The sequence below is a fragment of the Sinocyclocheilus anshuiensis genome, unplaced genomic scaffold, assembly GCF_001515605.1.
Source record: "Sinocyclocheilus anshuiensis isolate Anshui unplaced genomic scaffold, SAMN03320099.WGS_v1.1 scaffold394, whole genome shotgun sequence".
Classification (NCBI taxonomy): Eukaryota; Metazoa; Chordata; class Actinopteri; order Cypriniformes; family Cyprinidae; genus Sinocyclocheilus; species Sinocyclocheilus anshuiensis.
The window spans coordinates 114889-124495 of NW_015542343.1; the positions used below are offsets into that span (position 1 = coordinate 114889).

The 9607-nt window shown below is 34.2% G+C and overlaps 1 protein-coding gene across 1 annotated transcript in view; it reads left to right on the forward strand.

The window, feature by feature from the left end:
• Window positions 1–917: 917 nt before the first annotated feature.
• The window catches only part of LOC107691251 (transducin beta like 1 X-linked), a 13963-nt gene continuing 5273 nt past the window's right edge, over window positions 918–9607 (forward strand). Inside the window, exon 1 of the mRNA XM_016489756.1 lies at window positions 918–1252. The gene's annotated coding sequence lies outside the window, so the exon portion shown is untranslated. The remainder of the gene's footprint in view (window positions 1253–9607) is intronic.

A 9607-nucleotide genomic window follows, 5' to 3' on the forward strand; every position in this document is an offset into this window, starting at 1 on the left:
GGACTACCGCCGAGCGCTGAGGGGAAATCCGACCGAAGATGGGCGCGAAGTCGCGGCTCGCACACTGAAGTTGAAGGGTGTTATTCCCGGTGGAAGTGAAAGAGAAGCGGCAGCTTGATTCCTGACGGTAAGAATACGCAATATTTCCCTCGTTTGAGCTTCTCCAGTGTGGATTAGTCTCCTGAAGTGTTTGGAAAATTTCATGTGGAGAAACTCGTGATTAAATGAACTTTTTAACGCCGCTAACGTCTTATTTCCGCGGTGTCTTGTGTTTGTCGAGGCCCTCGGAGATTAGTGTGCACTCGATAGAGCTCTGTTCTTGCTGTTTTTGTGGTAAAACGCGCTTAAATTAGCCGTTAGCTTCGGCGGCGCATGCTGAGGAGGGTGGGGGAGGGGCCGATCCGGCCTCACTAGTGAACACTAGATAGTGCACTTCTCTGTTACACTTTACTAAGAAGCACACATTCACTAAAACAGACTTTGAGTCGTGTTCTCAAACTTGTTGATCTCAGTGACTTAGCTTCTGAATCCTGTGACAGCATCACTCAAATGTAATGAACTGAGTAATAAATTATTGTATATTAATGTGTAAAATATCCTTTAATCAAAGTTGTCCTGGCTAAAACCAAAACAATACCTGGTCTTGTCTTACTTTGATTCACTTTTTTGATCCACTTCAAATGCTGACTGCTGTATATATATATATATATATATAAATGTTCATTTAGAGTCTTTTTTTTTTCTGTAAAAATGGCTTGGTTTTTATTTTTAAGCATAAAATGCTTTATTGTCTAAAATACTAAATTTATAATTTTTCAATTTTTAATTCAATTTTCACTAAAACGTCTTACTATTATTTAATGTGTGCGCGGTACACATTTTATACACAACAGAATGCGTAAGAGTAGTACGCTAGTGTAGTAGCCTAGGTAGGGCGCTCTCTAGGTATTGGTCACCGCCCGCATCGCTCTGCTATAGTAAGTGCGTGCGCTGCTGCTACAGTCTTCCGACGCTCCATTTCAGTGAGAAACACAGGAAACTTGCCTAAAAACACACAGGATCCACACTTAAACGTTAGCTTTGGCAGACGAGACCTGGCTTGTTGTTCCTCGTCGGTCTTTTAACGGACTACCGCCGAGCGCTGAGGGGAAATCCGACCGAAGATGGGCGCGAAGTCGCGGCTCGCACACTGAAGTTGAAGGGTGTTATTCCCGGTGGAAGTGAAAGAGAAGCGGCAGCTTGATTCCTGACGGTAAGAATACGCGATATTTCCCTCGTTTGAGCTTCTCCAGTGTGGATTAGTCTCCTGAAGTGTTTGGAAAATTTCATGTGGAGAAACTCGTGATTAAATGAACTTTTTAACGCCGCTAACGTCTTATTTCCGCGGTGTCTTGTGTTTGTCGAGGCCCTCGGAGATTAGTGTGCACTCGATAGAGCTCTGTTCTTGCTGTTTTTGTGGTAAAACACGCTTAAATTAGCCGTTAGCTTCGGCGGCGCATGCTGAGGAGGGTGGGGGAGGGGCCGATCCGGCCTCACTAGTGAACACTAGATAGTGCACTTCTCTGTTACACTTTACTAAGAAGCACACATTCACTAAAACAGACTTTGAGTCGTGTTCTCAAACTTGTTGATCTCAGTGACTTAGCTTCTGAATCCTGTGACAGCATCACTCAAATGTAATGAACTGAGTAATAAATTATTGTATATTAATGTGTAAAATATCCTTTAATCAGGCGCTTGCTGAGGAGGGTGGGGGAGGGGCCGATCCGGCCTCACTAGTGAACACTAGATAGTGCACTTCTCTGTTACACTTTACTAAGAAGCACACATTCACTAAAACAGACTTTGAGTCGTGTTCTCAAACTTGTTGATCTCAGTGACTTAGCTTCTGAATCCTGTGACAGCATCACTCAAATGTAATGAACTGAGTAATAAATTATTGTATATTAATGTGTAAAATATCCTTTAATCAAAGTTGTCCTGGCTAAAACCAAAACAATACCTGGTCTTGTCTTACTTTGATTCACTTTTTTGATCCACTTCAAATGCTGACTGCTGTATATATATATATATATATATAAATGTTCATTTAGAGTCTTTTTTTTTTCTGTAAAAATGGCTTGGTTTTTATTTTTAAGCAAAGTATGGTTTATTTTAATTTTTTTTTCAACATTTTTTTATTTATTTGTTTGGTTATTTTTTTAAATATGACTTGTGAAATATGTACTTGAATTGCCCACAGACCTTAAAGTGGTAGTTTACTCAAAATAGTGAATTTTTGTCATAGGGCTGGGCGGTATAGCTAAAAAAATCTATCTACGATATAATGTTTCATATCGTTCGGTATCAATAATTATTGACATTTTTATAACCTTTTTTAAAACAGAGCAATAGAAAAAAAAAATTTAAATTTAACCACTGTATTTATAGTTAACACAATTTATTGAGACAAACAACAAATATTTTTAGTTTTAACAAACACAATACAAATTAAACGAATATCTAATTTCTAATGTTTTATATGCAGATTAAATAGGTCTTTATTGTATAGGTCTAATTGTCTCCCGAGGCCACAGGAGGGCGCAATGAGCAAAATAATGCAGCGCATTTAGCAAGTAACTATAAAAACGTGCATTACATCTAAATTAACTCATAAAAATCAAATATAATTTCGTAAATTGCGTAATAAAATGGATGGATAGTCCACAGATGGTTTTGGTATTCTGGGTATTATCAGTTGGCCAAGAATTTTATTACTGCAGTGAACGTGATCGTCCAAAGTTCTGAGGAGCTAGTCCATTCAAAGCTTTACAAATAATGTGCAAAAGTTTACAGTTTCAAGTAATCAGCAGAATTTTTACAGAATTTTTAGTGGGCGGCACGGTGGCTCAGTGGGTAGCACTGTTGCCTCACAGCAAGAAGGTTCCTGATTCGAGTCCCGGCGGAGCCAGGATGCCTTTCTGTGTGGAGTTTGCATGTTCTCCCCGTGTCTGCGTTGGTTTCCTCCGGGTGCTCCGGTTTCCCCCATAATCCAAAGACATGCAGTATAGGTGAAGCGCCGATCACACAGACTGCATTTAAAAACATACGTGACGCAATGAAACGGAATAAACCTCCACAAATTCGTGACCTGTTTTCTATCGATATCGAAGAAGGTGTACCGTCGATAAATATCGATACCGTTTTATCGCCCAGGCCTACTTTGTCATCATTCGATTCCGCACCCACTTCTGTTTTCCAGACGATGAATTACGATGAGAATTTTGATTATAATAATTCTTCTTTCACAGAGTTGACAATCAGTCTGTCTTGACTGGTTTTGACGAATGCTGATATCTGGATAGTTGACTGGCTGATAAAATGCCAATATATAGACCGTTTATTTATACAATATTTACAACATTTGATAGCAGGACATTTACGGCTGAAGCGGTTTCACTCTACGGTACAGCTCCTTTCTAAATATTCATAGAGCTGGTGAGTTTTTAACACCATTCGTTAGGAAACCAGACAGGAATTAGACGAGAGTTCTTGTCTTATTTTGCATAATAAAATTATTTTTATGTATGTTTTTGTAGGATGTGCAGCATCTTCATCACTGCAGGCTTACAGAGAATCAGGCTTTTCTTTTGTATTTTCTGATTTTGGGAAACATATCTTTTTTTTTTTGGTTGATACTTCTCCGTATTCATCTTTTTTTTTTTTTCCACTGAGCTCATCGCAGTGCATTATGGGATTGCATTGTCTGCAATGCATAAAACGTGGACACAATCGTGGAATCTGGTAATAAAAATGGAATTTGCAGTATAACGCAACATTTTGTTTCCCAAAAAATAAAAGGAATTTTTACGTTTTTTTAATAATTACATATTAAAATATTAAATAAATTGATTTATGCCTTCATTTAATTACCTTAAAATAAATAAATAAATTAGTATTTTTTTAAGTCATAAATCTAGAAAAATTTAAACAGACAACATATAGAATTTCTGAAAAAATAAAACATTTCATAGTGCCGTTTATTGTAAAATGTAAAAAAAGTTTTTAAATTGTAAAAGTTTTATGAATTGAATTTATTAGGCATGCTTTTTGATTATTCATATTAAACTAAACCATTAAAACGAAATCAAGAAAAAAATAAAATGTAATTTGGGGGGAAAAAAAGAATTTTGAAAAAAATTAAAGCAAATTTCATACGGCCCTAAACATTTAGTTTTTGGTAAACTTTTAATAAATTGTTTCTAAATTGTATGATTTCAATTAATTAGACATGTTTTTTATTACTATCATTAATATAACCCTTTAAAAAATGGTAATTAAAATCGAAAAAATAAAACAGAACCTGGAAAAACCTGGAGAATTTGTGTGGGGAAAAAAAATGAATTTGGGAAAATAAATATAAAAATATAAAACATAAAATATGCTGAGAGAGTAATACTCACAATATTGTTTTAAGTATATAGTTAACGCAATATATAGACCAAATATTCTTCAGAGCGAGAATCGTTAATGCAAGAATGGAGTTAGATGGGTTACATTCGGTCTGATTCTAATGTCTAATCTCCATTCATCCTCATACGGAGATCACATCCACTCCCACGCTACAGCTCGTCCCGCTGGTATAAATAGCTTTAGATTTGTAAATCATTACAGGTTGACGGAGTTAATGGGTAACAGGATTGAAGAGAGAGAGTTGTGGTCCTGGGATTTTCTCCAGGATTCGAGCAAATCCAAATCCGTCTGAAAGAGAGCTGCCAAGATGGCCTCGTTCTGAGACGGAGAAAGAGACTGTAGTGCCTACAGTCTACACCGTGTGAAGACAAAATGATTGTCGTGTTTTGTGGCTTGTCTTTAGGGCTGTGTGATATATTGATGTGGTCATTGTGCTGGTGATATACACCAGTCAGGGCTCGACATTAACGCTTGTGAATATTTTGTACGGGCAAGTGAAAGACAAATGTACTTGCCCAATCGGACAAGTAGCCTAACTTGAAAATGTCAATACCAAAACCAATAATAACTGCCTTTATTTGTGATATAGCCTTTGTTATAGGGGTGTGTGATTATATATAGTTTGCGATACTATCGTAATTGTTGTTTTAACGATGTGCGTTTTGACATTATCGAGTATATTGCGAAAATCAAACAAAACACACCTACAGAGTGCACGCATACATTAGACTAGGTTAGACTAATGCGCGTATGCGTTCTTTCACTGCATGATTCAGTATTAAAATGCATGAAGAGTGATCAGAAAATTCAGGATATGGGGGCAGAAAATGTATATATTTATATCATTTCATAAAGTTAAACAATATCGCACGAAGATCAAGCGCTGTTTTTTGCTCCAAAAAAAAAAGTTAATATTAAGAGACTTACGTTTTTAAACACCATATTGCCTGTTTTTGTTCTGTTTCGCCAACAGAAATAATTCCAAACACAGCCACAGCGCTGTTTCGCGTTTCTGAGAAACGTGACGGTGTTTCGTTCCTGAATGAATCAACCGTTTAAATGATTCGGTTCAGTCGCAATGACTCGCTTATTAACAGTGACTTGCTGCCACCTACTGGCGGTTTTAATTTCACATTTAAGGTAACTTTTCATTTTTTAAATAATTTCAAACATCACTTTTTAATGGTTTATGTTTAAAATATCAAAACATTATTTATGCATTTGTAACTGCAGGTTAAATGCATTCATGTCCCTCAGAGCTGCATTAAATGAATGAATGAATCAACCGTTTAAATGATTCGGTTCAATCGCAATGACTCACTTATTATCAGTGACTTGCTTCCACCTACTGGCGGTTTTAATTTCACATTTAAAGTATTTTTTAAAATAATTTCAAATATCAGTATTCAACTTTTTTTGTATGAAAACATTATTTATGCATTTGTAACTGCAGGTTAAAGCATGCCATGTCCCTCAGAGCTGCATTAAACGGTGGGTAAATATATCTATCCCACTTCAGATGCAGCTGTGTTTCCTCTGCGTTGCAAAGATACATTTTGTTGATACTGATTTCACTTGCTATTATTTTGTTTAAAAAGAAAAATCTAATGAACTAAATGTGACATGCTCACAAAATCTACTATATATACTCTATAAACACTACAGTAGTCAACATTTGAAGTGGATCAAAACCTTTCATCAAAGTTGTCCTAAAACCTAAATGCGTTCTTGTCTTAGGACAACTTTGATTAACTTTTTTATTTTTATTTTATTTTTATCCACTTCAAATGTTGAGTACTGTAAACGGCTGCATTGAGTTTTCCAACAAAACTGATGAAATATTGATATTTTTTAAAAGAAATAAACACTTTAATTCAGCAAGAACGCGTTGAATTGCTCGTAAGTGCCAGTTGAAGACATTTATAATGTTACAAAAGATTTCTATTTCAAATAAATGCTGTTCCTTTGAACTTTCTGTTCATCTGTGAATCCTGAAAAATAAAATGCATCACAGTTTCCACAAACAAGACTGTTTTCAACATTGATAATAATTAGAAATGTTTCTCGAGCAGCATATTAGAATGATTTCTGAAGATCATGTGACACTGAAGACTGGAGTAATGATGCTGAAAATTCAGCTTTGATCACAGAAATAAATTACAGTTTAACAGATCTTCACATAGAAAACAGCTGTTTTAAATTATAAAATATTTAACCATTTTTACAGCATTTTTGATCAAATAAATGCAGCCCTGGTGACTTATTTTTGCTTGTACTGTACTCTTGTGTGCATGTAGATGTGTATATATACATCATTGAGTCCTACAATACTGTAAACAATAAACAAAACAATGTATACTGTTAGACTATATGTTGTGTCTAATATAAGTGTGTGTGTTTGGACGTGATAGGGCTGTGATATGTGACTCAGGTTTTTTGCGTCTTCATGGCAGTGTTGTTTTTTCAGACTTCGTTAAGGTTTATATCATCGTTAATCTCACTGCAGATGAATGCAGCTTGTCTTTGCTCAGATCGGCTGCAGTTGTTGAGTTAGTCACTGGCTTGATTTAATTCAATATTTACATTAAATGGTTTTGTGTGAAAAAGATTAGCCTACGTTTGCTGATCTGCCTCTGGGCGCGGTTGTGTAATTGTCTGTGATTTACAAAATTTACAATAATTAGCTCTGTCACAGTTACTAATACATTATCTGATTACAGTTATTCGATCGCAATTATTTAAGAGAACCACAATAATTGTGCAACTTAAATTTCAATCACAGTTAAAATAAGGGAAATTTAAGCACCTAAAGAAATGCCATCAAATGTGCACTAATAAAGTATGCAATGTGTATATATATATAAAATATTTCATTTTATTATAACATTTTTATTATTTAATTATATTCAAAAATTATTTTATTTATTATAATTATTTAATAGGTAATTTATATATTATAAATAATTATATAAATATTTTACATTTTCACAGCATAACAGTAAGTCATGTGGGCTTATTGTATTATTTAAAAAAAAAAATATTAAATGCAATTCCAAGTTAAAAATAAGTTATAAGACTTAACTTAAAATGACTTAAAACAGAATCATTTATCACTTCGACTTAAACATTTTATTTTATTTTTATTTTTTGCTTGACAACCATATATGCCTACATTTATGAGCTATATTATTTGTATATTACATTTAAGAACTAAATAATTGTTATTATGTATTAATTATCATATTTTTTGCCACCATTTTATTAAAGCAATACATTTCGAAAGGCTGCTGCAATGTTTTCCTGCAGTTAAAAGGGTTTTAATTCAAGTCACATTGATTTATTTAGTGCTTTATACAATCCACATTTGATTCAGAGCAGCTTTAAACAAGAAAATAGTGATTCAATGATGCAAACAAAATTCAATTCTGCTGTAAAGCAGCTCTGGAAAGACAATAACAAACAGTCATTATTGAATGCCCTAAAAACCCTCACGGTTACATGCAATATTATGCTTTATTAGACTTAGGTTTGTCCAGTTTTAAATGCAGTGCATTCACCAGCAGAAGTGAATCATCACATATAAATGGCATCTTCTCAGTTTTGCGTGTTCATTCGTCTCATGCGACCGCGTGTTTTTACGCCGCTCAGGAGAAAATGGCTGCTGTTTGCAGATCCGGAGGAGACCTGCCAGGAGAAAATGAGGCTCTGCAGCCTCGCATGCATCTCTCGTCTCGCCCGTCCTGCTTTCCACGTTAATCATTCCTGCGGTTACTTTTGGCTCCACGATAGATTTTGTGACGATTTTGTCCTTCCTTTATATATTAACCTAGTTTGTATTCATTCAACAGGATTGTTGTTAATGTCCTTTTTAAGACCTGCTGACGTTAACAGTTTCACTACTTCTGTGGTCTTTGTCAATTATTTTTTTTTTAATCTCTTGGTTTTTTTAGCAGGGTTATTATAGTTAACTGAAAAAATAAAAAAATTAGTTACTTGAAATAAAATAAGCGTTAGCTGATTAAAATCAAATATTAAAATAACATTAAAACTGATTTTATTTCAGCTAGTTGCTAAGGCAACATTTTTAAATTTTTAGTTTAACCTGATGTAATAAAATAACTTAAACTGAAATATAAAAATTTCTAAAAACTGTATAGACAAAAAAAAATGAAAATGACAAACACTCAACAAAATTACATTCATAAAAAATAAATGAAAATATAAACATAGAAACTAATTAAAAATATTAGTAAAAGCTATAATATTATTGCGTCCACAGGACAAAAAAAAAAAAAAAGAATAAATATTAATATTTATTCACATGCTAATTAAAATTAAGCAACATTGTGAATTTAGATTTATTTTATTGTGTTTTTTTTTTTATTATTATTTAAGAAAAAAGGCTTGTTCAGGATCCTTTCCTTGTGATTTATTTTAACTTGATTTTCATTGTATTTTACTTCTTACATTAAACATTTTGAAAATCACTGGTTTTACAGCAAATGCATCAAATATTAAGTTATGCTTTGAATATTGTCAAGCTGTAATGCTCATGTGAAAACAGCAATTGAACAGTTCTGCCATGCAGTGTGTGGATTATGAATGGCTCCGTATGTTTATTTTCTGCGACTGGTTAATCTGGAGCTGTGGGTGGTTTTAATCGTTGTCCTGTAATCAGAAACTGCTTTGCTGTTCAGTCACACTTCAGCAAGCGCCGGGTTTATTTCTGGAGTCAGCCGAGATGCATCTGTGCTCCAATATGAGATTGTGCATCTATTTATCCTGTGCAATGAAACCCAGTCATCTTCAGCTCGAGGACACTGCCTGTGATTTAACACTCGTCTGTTTTTGTTAATTGGACAGCAGTTTGTTAAATGATTGAACACTTTGATGCTGATTTCACTGCCGTTTGTCTCATGATGATCACATTAGGTGACTTCTGAAGTCACATAATGGTGTTTTGTTGTGGAATCAAAAGTGTACAATGTCAAAAAAAAACAGCCTTATTTTTTCGGGAATATAAGTATTTTTTTTAATAATCTGAAACAACTTTTTTATATTCTGCGACTTGTATTCCAAAGCAACCTGTATAATGCATTTAAGATTAGGATGAGTTTGTTTCTTCATCAGGTTTGGAGAAATGTAGCATTGCATC